Below are 17,106 nucleotides of genomic sequence, written 5' to 3'. Positions count from 1 at the left end.
AGTGAGCATCCATTTACTTTAATAGATAGGTCTGCAGGGGGAGTCGAGTGAGAGGAGGGGTTCTGGGGGATGGAGGAGAGAATTGAAAGTATTGAATAACTGTTTAGGCTTGTGAGACAGGGAGGACATAAGAGATGAGAAGTAGGCCTGTTTTGCTGCAGCGAGTGTGGCCTTGAAAGTTGTGAGGTACTGTTTCAATGCTATGAAATGCTCGTTGGAGCGGGATCTTTTCTATCTCCGCTCAGCAACCCTGGTAGCCCGTATCAGTTCTTTGGTCAGGCTGGTGTGCCAGGGCTGTCTGTTGATTTTGCGAGCTTTGTTATGTGTGAGATGGGCAACTAATTCCAGAGCTACAGCTATTGTGGTGTTATATAAAGCAGCAACGCATTCGCATTGTGTAGGGAACTTATGTCTGTAAGAGGGAGGAGGGATTCAGAGAGTGAGTGTTGATCGAGGTGTTTAAGATTTTTGTGAGGGTGCGCGAGTTTGTGGAGTGGGGATTGTGGACAAGGAGTGGAGAGGGGAGAAAATGTGAGTATGTTGTGGTTAGAAAGAGGGAGAGGTGAGTTAGAGAGGTTAGATAGGGAGCAGAGGCGGGTGAAGATGAGGTCCAGTCTGTGGCAATCTTTGTGAGTGGCTGCAGAAGACCATTGAACGAGGCCAAAGGAGGAAATGAGGATAGAAGTTTAGTGGCAGCTGAGAGGGAAGTGTCAATGGGGATGTTGAAGTCGCCCATGATAATAGTGGGGATGGCAGCGGAAAGGAAGTGAAGTAGCCAGGTGGTGAAATGGACAAAGAAGGTGATGGCTGGCCCTGGGGGGTGGTAAATGGCAGCCAGTTGGGGGTGGAGGGGGAATAGATGCGCACAGAGTGCCCCTCAAAGGAAGGGAGGGTAACAGAGGGTGGCAGTGGGATTGGGGTGAAGGAGCAGTTATCTGACAGGAGAAAACCAACTCCTCCACCATGCTTGCTGCTGGGGAAGGGTTTATGATAAAGGTGGAATCCACCATATGAGAGTGCAGCAGGAGAGGCTGTGTCAGAGGGGGTAAGCCAGGTTTTGGTGATGGCGAGGAAGGAAAGTTTGTGAGTAATGAAAAGATCATGGATGTAGGAGAGTTTGTTGCAGACAGAAGGAGCGTTCCATAGAGCTCCTGTTACTGGGACTGGGGAAGTGGGAGCTGGGCGAATGGGTGCAAGGTTAGAGAGGTTTCGGAAAGTTGTGATAGAGCGTGGATGAGAGGTAGAATTGACTGTGGGAATGTGGTGAGGAGGACCAGGATTTGGAGCAATATCACTGGCAGTGAGGAGTAGAGAAAGTGTTAGCAGGTGGGAGCAGGAGAGAGCATGAGGAGACTGTGTTTGGAGACAGAGGATTGTATGTTGAGGAACAGTTCAGAGGAGTAGCTGAGATGGATGAGGAGGTGAGATGGATGGGGAGGATTGAAGTAGAAATGACCAGTTCCTTACTAGGTGTAGGGATTAGGGGGGTTAGCAGAAAGTGAAGGATTATAGGGGTGAGAGTGAAAAGTTTCAGAAACATTGTTTACAGTGACTGTAACCAGTTACCTTCAGTTCCCTTCTGGTTCAATTCTGGAGTTAATTATGAGCATCACACTTCTATGATACACTTATGTGATACACGCTGCAGACTGACGTCTTGGCAGTCTTATGCTATACAACATATATGCAACAAAGTGCATTCAGGTGTGAAGCAGAGAGGAGTGGTCTGTGCTCATCTTGGTCAGACAATTAGGAGTGAGCCATATGTATATGATCAAGGCAGAGTAAGCAAAGTCATAAATAACATTGGGGGTATTGCAGGGGTCAGTTGAAAAGCATTTCAAGGTTTTGCTACAGGCTGAGTTAGGAGAGTTCAGTGTGGAAAGCTGGATGACATATCAAGGTTTTGCTACAGGCTGAGATAGGAGAGTTCTTTGTGGAAAGCTGGATGACATATCAAGGTTTTGCTACAGGCTGAGATAGGAGAGTTCAGTGTGGAAAGCTGGATGACATACCAAGGTTTTGCTACAGGCTGAGCTAGGAGAGTTCAGTGTGGAAAGCTGGATGACATACCTGTAGGAAGAATAGATAAATGGACATGATGATTAGAGTGCGATGTTAGATGGCAGGGTACAATCTGTATACATCATTCTGGCGTTAATTCTGAGCATCACACTGCTATGATACACTTATGTGATACACACTGCAGACATAGATAAATGGTGAAAAATACAGGCTACTGGTCATATAATGGTGTTATTCTTCAAGTACACACCACAGCCTATTCTGAAAAGAATATCTGAAACAACAGATACGCTTTAAATGTGATCCACTAATACAAGAGCATATTTTATTGTCTTTCTAGAAAGGATTAAGATTAAGGTTTAGTTTACACAGTACAGGGGTTTTAACCCTTGTTTACACTTCTGGGTTTGAAAATAAAATAAAACCACAGGTAAACTTTTTGCAATATTCCATGTGATTGGATTAATATGATCTTGAATATCTGAATACTACATCTCAGGCCCATTTACCTGAATGGGGCTGTGTTTCAGTGAGCTGCCGTGCCAGCCACAGCCTCAACCATATGTATTGGCTATATATGCATATATTAAATGTGAGTAACATGAAATTTGAACTATGGTTATCTGATGAAGTAATCAGACTTTGGTCAAACCCTGAATTTGTAATAATACAAGCCTGACGCACGTAGACTTGACAGTATTGTGGATGGATTTTGTCTATTTGAACAGGATTCACCTACAGCATCATCTCTGTTAGATAATCATGATAACTGACGAACAACAGTTATGTTAAAATTGTATGTAAATCTAGCTTATTTGCAGGTATGTGGTCCATCCAGCAGCTGAAACTAACATGGCCCTTCCCCAAGTTAAATTAAATATAATCAAATCAGTGATGTTTAAACAAAATTTGCATAGTAGAAATTAATACAAAGCAAAACACATTTTGTAAATTATCTTTTCAGAAAATATGCATGTTTCTCCACCCATAAGCCGCTTCTCCCCTTGTCTCTTGAACTGATCATTCCCTTTGAAAAACTGGTAACATCTGTCCTACTGAAAGCTCACTGAGGAATCTGATTACAGCTGCATATTAAAGTCTATGTAGAGGGGAGGGAGGAAGAGAAGGGAAGAGCCGAATAAAAGAGAAATACAGAGAAGCAGATCATCTTACTGCTTTATAATAAGTGTGTTACCTCATGACAAAGTTGGATTTACAGATACACTGCTAAGTACTGATGTTCATTGTCTTCTAAGCTACTGCTGTTTAGGAACATGGGTCCTGATTTTACGACTGGGGCTAAGGTTTGGTTGTCGTCTAGGAACATTAAACTTAAAGGCCAATCCTGTGGCATTTAGGTTAAAGCTTCCTCTATCCCTTCGCATCCCTAATGTATTCCATAAATCCCTATTAAAAGGAGTATATCCCTTCTGCATTGTCTGCCTCATCACCACCTCTTCCGATTTCAGTAGACAGTGGCCTGGAATATTGGGTTCAGTGGGTTGTGGATTCTCGGAGGGTCCTTAATTCCCTCCAGTTCCTCATCCACTGGAGGAGATATGGACCAGAGGAGAGATCCTGGGTCCCTGCTCAAGATGTGAAGGCCAATCAGTTAGTCAGGGCCTGCTATTTAAAATTTCCTGGGAAGCCTGGGGGTCCAGTGGCCCCACCCGAAGAGGGGGGTACTGTCACAGTTCCAGCTCTCTGGGATGCAGTTTCTGACAGCTTGGCCATCCAATCTGGTACAGGGGCGTTCTGAAGCTGTTAGTACTTTGATTGACAGCATGGCCATCCAGTCTGGTTCAGGGGCGTGCTGAGCTGTCAGCACCCATAATGTGGTGGTGCACGATCTTGGGTGTCAGGTCCGAGCATTCCTACATGAACAGTGTCCTGGAAAGTGTCTATGCTGTGAAGATACAAGATGTGCAGCATCTGAAACAACGGATACTGGAAGCCTGTGCTAGCATTTCTTCTGTGGTGTTGCTATCAGTGTGTCAAGAGTGGAAGAAGAGGGTTGCATTGACAATCCAACACAATGGGCAGCACTTTGAACACATTTTATAAGTGGTCATAAACTTGTAAATAACTCATGAGAGAATAAAGTTACGTTAAAACCAAGCACACCATTATTTTTCTTGTGAAATTCTCAATAAGTTTGATGTGTCACTTGACCCTCTTCCCATTGAGAAACATAAAGTTGGATCCAAAATGGCTGACTTCAAAATGGCTGCCATGGTCATCACCCATCTTGAAAAGTTTTCTCCCTCCCATATACTAATGTGCCACAAACAGGAAGTTGATATCACCAACCATTCCGATTTTATTTAGGCATATCCGTATAAATGGCCCACCCTGTATAATGGCCAGAAATGGCGTTTTTCTTTATGTACACAAATGGTACTGTCACAACTCTGTTGTCTGAATACCCTGGCCATGGGCTCTTTCCCTGTCCCTAATGCTAGGTGCGCCTAGCTATCACTGCTCCCTGGATTGCTTCTGATGGTGAAGACACCAAGGCCACGTGCCTTGCTGAACTCCTGAATCGGCCCTATATCTGTCCACCTCCCTCACCCAGGAATGTGGGGATTAGTAGTGTATGTATATACAGAAACCAGACTAACAAGGGAGGATGTACAGGGATAAATGAAAATACCTAACATACAAATATGCACTCACAGACAACACAGAAGAATACCAGGAGAAATGAGAGAAGCAAATGGGAGAGGATGACTATTTGCACACAGTCAAAACATCTAGCAACAGTCACAGATCCATACTCCAAACGCCTCTACCAACAACTGACAAAAGATTGACTGGCACGTCCAAGCTAGTGTGAACAGTTGCATGCTAGGAGCAGCCATCTCCATATACAAGTCGCACTCTGTAGCGTTAAAGCATGTCCACATGAAATATATGAAATATGGATAGCAATACTGTTTTTGAATAATAGGAAAAAACTGAGACCCTTAGTACATAATGTGGCCTATTCCTGCTTGCCCAGCAGGCAACAACAAGGCGGTCTCAGAACTGCTGGGAACCTATGTGTCTAGTGTGAACACTGCTCTAAGACTGAAGTCTGAATTTCTGGGTAGATGTGAATACCTCTCTTTTAATGCCGAGTTTATGGGAAGGTAGGATCCTGTTGCAATTAAAAACAACCACATGCTGGAGGGCGGAGTGCTCAGTCAGAGAGCTAATATACAAATGACAAAAGGCTGGCTGGCACTTCCAAGCTAATATGAACGTATGAACAGGTGCATACTAGGAGCAGCCATCTCCATATACAATAAAACAAAAAAGTTTCACTCTGTAGCCCTAAAGCATGTCAGTATGAAATATGAATAGCAATACTGTTTCTGGATAATAGGAAAATACTGAGATGCTTTCCACATAATTTGGCTAATTCATGCATGCCCTCCATCATGTGGTGGCTTTTAATTGCAACAGGATCCTACCTTTCCATAAATTCAGGCTTTAAAGAGAGGTACATCTACCTAGATATTCAGACTTCAGTCTTAGAGTGGTGTTCACACTAGACACGTAGGTTCCCAGCAGTTCTGAGACTGCCCTGTCGTTGTCGACTCTGCCCTCCAGCATGTGGTGGTTTTTAATTGCAACAGGATCCTACTAGTGATGAGCGCGTGTGCTTGTTACTCGAGTTTTCCGAGCATGCTCGGGTGTTCACCGAGTATCTTGGGCATGCTCGTAGATTATGTTTGCGCCCCCGCAGCTGCATGATTTGTGGCTGTTAGACAACCTGAACACATGCAGGGATTGCCTGTTTGTTAGGGAATCCCCACATGTATTCACGCTGTCTATCAGCCGCAAATCATGCAGCTGCAGGGACTCAAACATAATCTACGAGCACGCCCAAGATACTTGAAGAACACCCTAGCATGCTCAGAAATCTTGAGTAACAAGCACTCGCTCATCACTAGATCCTACCTTTACCAAAGCACTGGCAACGCGAGGCATGCCACTGGTTCCACCACCAAATCAGTGTAACGTCTAGCTGTTTGTGTACCTGGAATACTAGATAAGTACTGCTACTGTACATTATGTCACATCCCAACCTAATGCCGGAAGTAGGGCCGGTATGACGTTCCCCTGTAAAGGCCTCTTGCCCATGTGGCCTCCAGACCAATCTCGGGCTATCATTGCATCCAAAACAAAGCAGGACTCATCACTGAATGGATAGACCTCTATTCAAACCTTCATTGCCCTCTTGCCAAGCACCATGATAGCCTTTTAGAGCAGTGGCATAAGGGCAATGGAACACTTGTGTAGGGACATCAGGCTCCTGGCCCAATGTTGTGTGAACATCTTCTGAAGGTTTAAAAAGAAACCATTTGATGCCTTAAATTTTCGATGTCCTGTCCAATTTAGCTTGCAGTACAAAATTGATCAAGCATGGAACCAGTGATAGTCATTTCAAAAACTGTCTCAGGAACCATTTGTCAATATGACACCAGGCCTATGATCTTCGTGCTACTGTGAGCAGCCTGTGTGGTCCCAATGTAATATGACCATTTTACAGATGAAAATTGTGCCCTTTGAAGTGAAACACGGTTTGTAAATATATTTAGTTTTTTCTCAATTGCAGTTGTTTTTGAAAGGATTCTTCATTGGAGCAGATTCGACGCATACGAAGAAATTAACCATTGGTGATACTGTTAATCAAATTCTGATAATGTGAAGAAGTGAGCAAGAGTGTGTAGTGTTCTATACCAATGTCAGGGAATTACCTGTTTTAGTTTATATACAGTGGGTTAACCCCTTTAGAAACCAGGCCAAATTATTCAAATCTGACTAGTGTCACATTATGTGGTAATAACTCTGGAACGCTTAAACAGATGACACATTGCACTTTATGTTAATGGTAAATTTATGTCAATATTTTCTGTGTTTATTTTTAAAAACATCAGAAATTTGTCAAAAATTTTTAAAAAATAGCAATTTCTAAACTTTGAATGATTATCCATTTAATCCAGACAGTCGTAACACATAAAATAGTCATTAAATCATATATCCCTCATGCCTGCTTTAAATCAGCACCGATTTTAAAATATTCTTTTACCATATATACTCGAGTATAAGCCAAGATTTTCAGCCCATTTTTTTAGGCTGAAAGTGCCCCTTTCGGCTTATACTCGAGTCATTGTCCCAGGGGGTCGGCGGGGGAGGGGAGCGGCAGATGTCACATCATACTCACCCTGTCCTGGCGTGGTCTCTGCTTCTCCGATGGTCTCAGCACCGACAGCTCTTTCTGTGCTCAGCAGTCATGTGGTACCGCTCATTAAAGTAATGAAAATGGACGCGACTCCATTCCCATAGGCGGAGCGCATATTCATTACTTTAATGAGTGGTACCATGTGATCGCTGAACACAGAAACAAGCTGCCGGTGCCAGAGACCATCAGAAAAGCAAGGACGTGGAGAGACGGCACCAGGAGAGGGTGAGTATAATGGGGGAGGGTGAGCCATGTGATATTCACCTGTCCCCATTCCACCACCGGGCTCTGTCTTTCACGTCCTCTGGCTGTGACGTTCAGGTCAGAGGGTGCGATGACGTGTTTAGTGCGCGCCCTCTGCCTGAACAGTCACTGCAAAGAGCCGGAAGCCACAGCGTTGCACGGCGGTGGAACGGGGACATGTGAATATCGCAAGTGGCGGCAGCCTGAGCCAGTGGTGACTCCGGCACCTGGTTCCCAGCGACGAGATGTATGTAATTTTTTTTAATCACAGCAGCAGCATATGGGGCATATTATTCTATGGAGCATCTTATGGGGCCATCAACCTTTATGGAGCATCTTATGGGGCCTTCAACCTCTATCGAGCATCTTATGGGGCCATCATTAACCTTTATACAGCATTATATGGGGCATATTTTTGTATGGAGCATCTTATGGGGCCATCATTAACCTTTTATGCAGCATTTTATGGGGCATAGTTTAATATGAAGCATCTTATGGGGCCATCATTAACCTTTGTGCAGCATTATATGGGGCATATTTTACTATGGAGCAGCTTATGGGGCCATCATTAACCTTTATACAGCATTATATGGGGCATGTTTTTGTATGGAGCATTTTATGGGGCCATCATTAACCTTTGTGCAGCATAATGTGGGGCATATTTTTTGTATGGAGCATCTTATGAGGCCATCAATAACCTTTGTGCAGCATTATATAGGGCGTATTTTTGTATGGAGCATCTTATGGGGCTCATCATGAACTGTATGGAGCATTATATGGGGCTCCTGATTCAATATGGATATTCAAAAACATTTAACCTACTGATGTCTCAGTTAATTTTATTTTATTGGTATCTATTTTTATTTTTGAAATTTACCAGTAGCTGCTGCATTTCCCACCCTAGGCTTACACTAGAGTCAATAAGTTTTCCCAGTTTTTTGTGGCAAAATTAGGGGTCTCGGCTTATACTCTGGTCGGCTTATACTCGAGTATATACTGGTTGCTTGGCCGCCAGTGCCTGGTGTGCCTATTCACATGTAAAGAGGACAGTGCCATCTGTCATGTTTTAACTTTTGGAGGAATAAAGAAATTGTTTTAGGAGCTGGAACGCCTACCTTCGTATTTTGCTAATCCACGTCTGATCCTGACAGAGTTCCGTGCGCCTGGGGCAGTCGGTGATCTGGCTAGGGCATTAATCCCAAATTATACATTATACATTAAAGAGGAAGCCCCCACACGCTGTTAACCATCTAGATGTCATAGTAACTATTTACAGCAGCGTCTAAGGCTGCCATCACACTAGCAGTATTTGGTCAGTATTTTACATCAGTATTTGTAAGCCAAAACCAGGAGTGGAACAATTGGAGGAAAAGTATAATAGAAACATATGCACCACTTCTGCATTTATCACCCACTCCTGGTTTTGGCTTACAAATACTGATGGAAAATACTGACCAAATACTGCTAGTGTGACGGCAGCCTCAGTGGTTAAAAAACATGGCTTGTGCCAATACCAATCAAGGCTGATCCAGCTAGGTGTCAGCTATAGTGTACAGCTGAGAGCTGCTGTATTTTCACCCACTGAGTGATGCTATTGTCTGATTTGTGAGGTCAGTAAACAGACGTATTGGTGGTCACTATGGATTGAACACATCACCAATTATCAAAATAAATATCTAAAGGTGGTACTGATATGAAATTCTTACCAGATGTTGGTAACAACCCATCCAATCCACACAGCCAAAGAAATTAAACCATAGATGACCATAAATTATGTGTAAAAATGAGAACACCTGAAGTACTGAATTTCTTTGCATTCAATAATTGTATTCACTTTTCATATCCCTATAGCCCAGGGGTGGTCAAACTTCAGCGAAGGCCACATCCGGCCCTTTGGCTGTTCTAGTCTGGCCTGGGGACTGAGACAGTCAAAGGGCTAAAACAGTGCCATACGGGCTGAACCGTGTTGTCCCCCTCCCGCCGTCCATCCGCTGCCACCTTCATGCTATCTGCATCCTCAAGATGCAGAGAGCGATGAATACATTGGTGGAGAAGGGACCACTGGTCCCTTCTTCCACTAATGTGTGAGACAGCTGATGTGATGACGTCATTTCATTGCGTGAGCTTTGTACTGCAGAGAATCAGTGCTCTGGAGACAAGAGAAGAGGCAGAGCGGTGGGGAAAAGAGAGAGAGGTGAGGTTTTTTTCTTGTGTATGAGATATTTGTATATAGAGAGGCTCTGTGAGGGGCTCATACTCTATATGGGAGGCTATGTGGTGGCTCATGCTATATATGGGAGGCTATGTGGGGGCTCATGGTTTATATGGGAGGCTATGGGGTGGGCTTATGCTCTATATGGGAGGATATGTGGGGGCTAATGCTGTATATGGGAGACTATGTGGGGGCTCATGCTGTATATGGAAGGCTATATGGGGGCTCATGCTATATATGGGAGACTGTAGGGTCTCATGCTGTATATGAGAGGCTATGGACCCACTGTGCCACGGGGCCAGGTTTACCTAGGAGGGGCTTACATAAATCGCTACCTGGTGTTCACTGAATCTCCTGATGGTGGAATCAGATTTGAGCTACAGATAGCCAGTAAGTACCACTCCTAGGCAATCCCATGTACTGCAGTTGCTGACCCCAAGAGCCCCGCATGCTGACACTGACATGGGCTCCATTCAGACTACTCCTTGAGCAGAACGTATGCTGGCATGGAGTCACAGACAAGACTAGACTCGGAGACTGCAAAGAGTACACATTCAGACACACTGGTCTCGGTAACTGATTCAGGCACTGGCCACACAAGGATCAGGGGCTTGGGTTCAGGACCTGGTCGCACAAAGACTAGGGGTTCAGGTACTAACTTCAGGATACTAGGACATGGAACGACCTGGCAACATATAGTTGCAGACACTACCAACTACTAGGAAGCTATAGGGATTGCTCAGGCATGCTGTGGCATGACCTTAAAAAGGCAGTTCATGCTCGGAAACCTTCCAATGTGGCTGAATTACAATAATTCTGCAAAGATGAGTGGGCCAAAATTCTTCGAGCGCTGTAAAAGACTCATTGCCAGTTAACACAAATGCTTGCTTGCAGCTGTTGATGCTAAGTAGTTATTAGGTTTAGGGGGCAATAACTTTTTCACACAGGACCCTGTAAATTTTGGATTTCTTTTTCCTTTAATAATAAAAACCTTCATTTAAAAATTGCATTTTGTGTTTACCTGTGTTATCTGTGTCTAATATTTAAATGTGTGTTTGGTGATCTGAAACATTTAAGTGTGACAAACATGCAAAAGAATAGGAAATCTGGAAGGGGCAATCACTTTTTCACAAAACCGTATACAGTATACATTGGATATATAGATAGAAAGATGCCAGTGACTTTTAGTTAGTGCAGTGTGTGTGTAGTTTAATGTTCATGTATTTAGCTAATAATTCAATAACTTGAATGGCGTGGGATCCTCCAAAATGTTACTAACCAGCTGAGGTAAAGCGGACAGCTTGAGGCAGATGTTTATAGCCTTGGAAGTAGGTAATACACATGGGGCTTCACAGGCTATTAATATCAGCTCATAGCTGTATACTTAGCCTTTACTGGTTATTAAAATGGGGGACCTCCCAAAAAAAGAAATGGGGCCTGTCATGGTTCCCAATGGCAGGGGAACGTCAGGACACATAAATAACGAACGAGCTCTTGGGTGATGGAATCTCGAGCTGACCGTGAGCTAAACCTACCACACAACTAATAGTGGCCAGGGGGCGTGCCTACGTTTTATCCCTAGACGTCTCTCGCCAGCCGGAGAACTAACTTACCCTAGTAGAGGAAAAAACAGACCTGGCTTACCTCTAGGGAAATTCCCCCAAAAAGGAGACAGAAGCCCCCCACATATATTGACGGTGAGTTCAGAGGAAAAGACATACGCAGTATGAAGGTAGGTTCAGCAAAGCGAGGTCCGCTTACTAGATAGTAGAAAGATACAAAAGGGAACTGCACGGTCAGCTGAAAACCCTTTTAAAATACCATCCTGAAATTACTTTAAAACTCATGTGTCAACTCATGACACCGGAGTGGTAATTTCAGCCCACAAGAGCTTCCAGCTACAGAGAAAGACTTAACTGTAAACTGAAACAAAAATGCAAACAAACTTAGGACTAAGAGTCCAACTTAGCTGATCAGTAGTCTAGGAGCAGGAACATGCAACAGAAAGGCTCTGGTTACATTGATGGCCGGCAAGGCAATGACTGAAGAGCAGGAATAAATAAGAACTCCCCACTACTGATGAAAACAGGTGAACTGAGAAAGAAAACACACCCGAGTCACCAGTACCACTAGCCACCACCAGAAGGAGCCCAAAAGCAGATTCACAACAGTACCCCCCCCTCAAGGAGGGGGCACCGAACCCTCACAAGAACCACCAGGGCGATCCGGATGAGCCCTATGAAAGGCACGAACCAAATCAGAGGCGTGAACATCAGAAGCAGTTACCCAAGAATTATCTTCTTGACCATAACCCTTCCACTTAACCAGATATTGTAGTCTCCGTCTGGAAATACGGGAGTCCAAGATTTTCTCCACAACATACTCCAATTCACCCTCAACCAGCACAGGAGCAGAAGGCTCGGTAGAAGGAACAACCGGCACCTCATACCTCCGCAACAACGACCGATGGAAGACATTATGGATAGCGAAAGATGCCGGAAGGTCTAAACGAAAGGATACAGGGTTAAGAATCTCCAAAATCCTATAAGGACCGATGAACCGAGGCTTAAACTTAGGAGAAGAAACCCTCATAGGGACAAAACGGGAAGACAACCACACCAAGTCCCCAACACGAAGACGAGGACCAACACGATGACGGCGGTTAGCAAAATGCTGAGTCCTCTCCTGGGACAACTTCAAATTGTCCACCACCTGTCCCCAAATCCGATGCAACCTATCCACCATAGTATCCACCCCCGGACAATCCGAAGACTCCACCTGACCGGAAGAAAAACGAGGGTGAAACCCCGAATTGCAAAAGAAAGGAGAAACCAAAGTGGCAGAACTAGCCCGATTATTGAGGGCAAACTCTGCCAACGGCAAAAAGGCAACCCAGTCATCCTGATCCGCAGATACAAAACACCTCAAATAAGTCTCCAAGGTCTGATTAGTTCGCTCAGTCTGGCCATTAGTCTGAGGATGGAACGCAGACGAAAAAGACAAATCAATGCCCATCCTAGCACAGAATGCCCGCCAAAATCTAGACACGAACTGGGTCCCCCTGTCAGAAACGATATTTTCCGGAATACCATGCAAGCGAACCACATTTTGAAAAAACAGAGGAACCAATTCGGATGAGGAAGGCAACTTAGGCAAGGGTACCAAATGAACCATCTTTGAAAAACGGTCACACACCACCCAGATGACAGACATTTTCTGAGAAGCAGGGAGATCAGAAATAAAATCCATAGAGATGTGAGTCCAAGGCCTCTTCGGAATAGGCAAGGATAACAACAATCCGCTAGCCCGAGAACAACAAGGCTTGGCCCGAACACAAACATCACAAGACTGCACAAAAACTCGTACGTCTCGAGACAGGGAAGGCCACCAGAAGGACCTACCCACCAAATCCCTAGTACCGAAGATTCCAGGATGACCTGCCAATGCAGAAGAATGAACCTCCGAGATGACTCTACTGGTCCAATCATCAGGAACAAACAGTCTACCAGGCGGGCAACGATCAGGTCTATCCGCCTGAAACTCCTGCAAAGCCCGTCGCAGGTCTGGGGAAACAGCAGATAATATCACCCCATCCTTAAGGATACCTGTAGGTTCAGAATCACCAGGGGAATCAGGCTCAAAACTCCTAGAAAGGGCATCTGCCTTCACATTTTTAGAACCTGGTAGGTATGAGACCACAAAATTAAACCGAGAGAAAAACAACGACCAGCGCGCCTATCTAGGATTCAGGCGCTTGGCAGACTCAAGATATATCAGATTCTTGTGATCGGTCAATACAACCACCTGATGTCTAGCCCCCTCAAGCCAATGACGCCACTCCTCAAAAGCCCACTTCATAGCCAAAAGCTCCCGATTACCAATATCATAGTTTCGCTCGGCGGGCGAAAATTTTCGAGAAAAGAACGCACAAGGTCTCATCATGGAGCAGTCGGAACTTTTCTGCGACAAAACCGCCCCAGCTCCGATCTCGGAAGCGTCGACCTCAACCTGAAAAGGAAGAGCAACATCAGGCTGACGCAACACAGGGGCAGAAGAAAAGCGGCGCTTAAGCTCCCGAAAGGCCTCCACAGCAGCAGGGGACCAATCAGCAACATCAGCACCCTTTTTAGTCAAATCAGTCAAAGGTTTAGCAACATCCGAAAAACCAGTTATAAATCGACGATAAAAATTAGCAAAGCCCAAGAATTTTTGAAGGCTCTTAAGAGAAGTAGGTTGCGTCCAATCACAAATAGCCCGAACCTTGACAGGATCCATCTCAATGGAAGAAGGGGAAAAAATGTACCCCAAAAAAGAAATCTTTTGAACCCCAAAAATACACTTAGAACCCTTCACACACAAGGAATTAGCACGCAAAACCTGAAAAACCCTCCTGACTTGTTGGACATGAGAGTCCCAGTCATCCGAAAAAATCAAAATATCATCCAGATACACAATCATAAATTTATCCAAATATTCACGGAAAATGTTATGCATAAAGGACTGAAAGACTGAAGGGGCATTTGAAAGACCAAAAGGCATTACTAAATACTCAAAATGGTCCTCGGGCGTATTAAATGCGGTTTTCCACTCATCCCCCTGCTTAATTCGCACCAAATTATACGCCCCACGAAGATCAATCTTAGAGAACCACTTAGCCCCCTTTATTCGAGCAAACAAATCAGTCAGCAGTGGCAAAGGATACTGATATTTGACTGTAATTTTATTCAAGATTCGATAATCAATACACGGCCTCAAAGAGCCATCTTTTTTAGACACAAAGAAAAAACCGGCTCCTAAGGGAGATGAAGAAGGACGAATATGTCCCTTTTCCAGGGACTCCTTAATATACTCTCGCATAGCAACATGTTCAGGTACGGATAAATTAAACAAACGACCCTTTGGAAATTTACTGCCTGGAATCAGATCTATGGTACAATCGCAATCTCTGTGAGGAGGGAGTGAACCAAGCTTAGGCTCCTCAAAAACATCACGATAATCAGACAAAAATGCCGGAATCTCAGAGGGAATAGATGATGAAATGGAAACCAAAGGTACGTCCCCATGAGCCCCCTGACATCCCCAGCTTAACACAGACATTGTTTTCCAGTCATGGACTGGATTATGAGATTGTAACCATGGCAATCCGAGCACCAAAACATCTTGTAGATTGTACAACACAAGGAAGCGAATCACCTCCTGATGGTCTGGAGTCATACGCATAGTCACTTGTGTCCAGTATTGTGGTTTATTACTAGCCAATGGCGTAGAATCAATACCCTTCAGAGGTATAGGGACTTCCAGAGGCTCTAGATTAAACCCACAGCACCTGGCAAAGGACCAATCCATAAGACTCAAAGCGGCGCCAGAGTCGACATAGGCGTCTGCGGTAATTGACGATAATGAACAAATCAAGGTCACAGATAGAATAAACTTAGACTGTAAAGTGCCAATTGAAACAGACTTATCAACCTTCTTTGTGCGTCTAGAGCATGCTGATATAACATGAGTTGAATCACCACAATAGAAGCACAACCCATTTTTTCGCCTAAAATTCTGCCGTTCGCTTCTGGACAGAATTCTATCACATTGCATATTCTCTGGTGCCTTCTCAGAAGACACCGCCAAATGGTGCACAGGTTTACGCTCCCGCAAACGCCGATCAATCTGAATGGCCATTGTCATGGACTCATTCAGACCTGTAGGCGCAGGGAACCCCACCATAACATCCTTAATGGCATCAGAGAGACCCTCTCTGAAATTCGCCGCCAAAGCGCACTCATTCCACTGAGTAAGCACAGACCATTTACGAAATTTTTGGCAGTATATTTCAGCTTCATCTTGCCCTTGAGACAGGGCCATCAAGGCTTTTTCAGCCTGAATCTCTAAATTAGGTTCCTCATAAAGCAACCCCAAAGCCAGAAAAAACGCATCCACATTGAGCAACACAGGATCCCCTGGTGCCAATGCAAATGCCCAATTTTGAGGGTCACCTCGCAGCAAGGAAATTACAATCTTAACCTGCTGTGCGGGATCTCCAGCAGAGCGAGGTCTCAGAGAAAGAAATAATTTACAATTATATTTGAAATTCAGAAAACGAGATCTATCTCCGGAGAAAAACTCGGGTATAGGAATTCTAGGTTCAGATATAGGAGCATGTATAACAAAATCCTGTAAATTTTGAACTTTTGTGGCAAGATTATTCAAACCTGTAGCCAAACTCTGAGGATCCATTTTAAGCAGGTGAGATCAGAGCCATTCAAGGGTTAGAAGGAGAGGGAGACAAAGACTGCAATTAGAGCTGAAATGCAACTGATTCAACTATAGAGCAAACACAGAAGGAAAAAAAAAATAAAAAAAAAAATTTGCAGACTTCTTTTTCTCTCCTTTCTTCTGCCAACAGTTTTAACACGTGGCCGGCCATACTGTCATGGTTCCCAATGGCAGGGGAACGTCAGGACACATAAATAACGAATGAGCTCTTGGGTGATGGAATCTCGAGCTGACCGTGAGCTAAACCTACCACACAACTAATAGTGGCCGGGGGGCGTGCCTACGTTTTATCCCTAGACGTCTCTCGCCAGCCGGAGAACTAACTTACCCTAGTAGAGGAAAAAACAGACCTGGCTTACCTCTAGGGAAATTCCCCCAAAAAGGAGACAGAAGCCCCCCACATATATTGACGGTGAGTTCAGAGGAAAAGACATACGCAGTATGAAGGTAGGTTCAGCAAAGCGAGGTCCGCTTACTAGATAGTAGAAAGATACAAAAGGGAACTGCACGGTCAGCTGAAAACCCTTTTAAAATACCATCCTGAAATTACTTTAAAACTCATGTGTCAACTCATGACACCGGAGTGGTAATTTCAGCCCACAAGAGCTTCCAGCTACAGAGAAAGACTTAACTGTAAACTGGAACAAAAATGCAAACAAACTTAGGACTAAGAGTCCAACTTAGCTGATCAGTAGTCTAGGAGCAGGAACATGCAACAGAAAGGCTCTGGTTACATTGATAGCCAGCAAGGCAATGACTGAAGAGCAGGAATAAATAGGAACTCCCCACTACTGATGAAAACAGGTGAACTGAGAAAGAAAACACACCCGAGTCACCAGTACCACTAGCCACCACCAGAAGGAGCCCAAAAGCAGATTCACAACAGGGGCCCCAATTAATAACCAGCAAAGGCTAGGCAGACAGTTGCGGGCTGAAACTTATAGGCTGGGAAGGGACCATGGCTATTAGCCCCTTCCCAGACTAAAAACATCAGCTCTCAGCCACCCCCGAAATGGCTCATCCATAACATGTGCCAATTCTTTTGCTTAGCCTGCGCTCTTCGCACTTGCCCTGGTGCGATGGCAAGTGAGGTAATAGTACTCGGGTTGATGTCAGCTTTGTATTG

General features: G+C 44.5%; 1 long non-coding RNA gene across 1 annotated transcript in view; it reads right to left on the bottom strand.

The window, feature by feature from the left end:
• Positions 1–1,957: 1,957 nt before the first annotated feature.
• LOC143815691 (uncharacterized) overlaps positions 1,958–17,106 on the bottom strand; it is a 90,304-nt gene continuing 75,155 nt past the window's right edge. The window contains exon 3 of the long non-coding RNA XR_013223786.1: positions 1,958–2,073. This is a non-coding gene — a long non-coding RNA (uncharacterized LOC143815691). The remainder of the gene's footprint in view (positions 2,074–17,106) is intronic.

This window comes from Ranitomeya variabilis, chromosome 3 (genome assembly GCF_051348905.1).
Source record: "Ranitomeya variabilis isolate aRanVar5 chromosome 3, aRanVar5.hap1, whole genome shotgun sequence".
In the NCBI taxonomy this organism is placed as follows: domain Eukaryota; kingdom Metazoa; phylum Chordata; class Amphibia; order Anura; family Dendrobatidae; genus Ranitomeya; species Ranitomeya variabilis.
The sequence above is the reverse complement of the archived record's forward strand: the minus strand, read 5'-3'. Positions and strand labels throughout refer to the sequence as shown.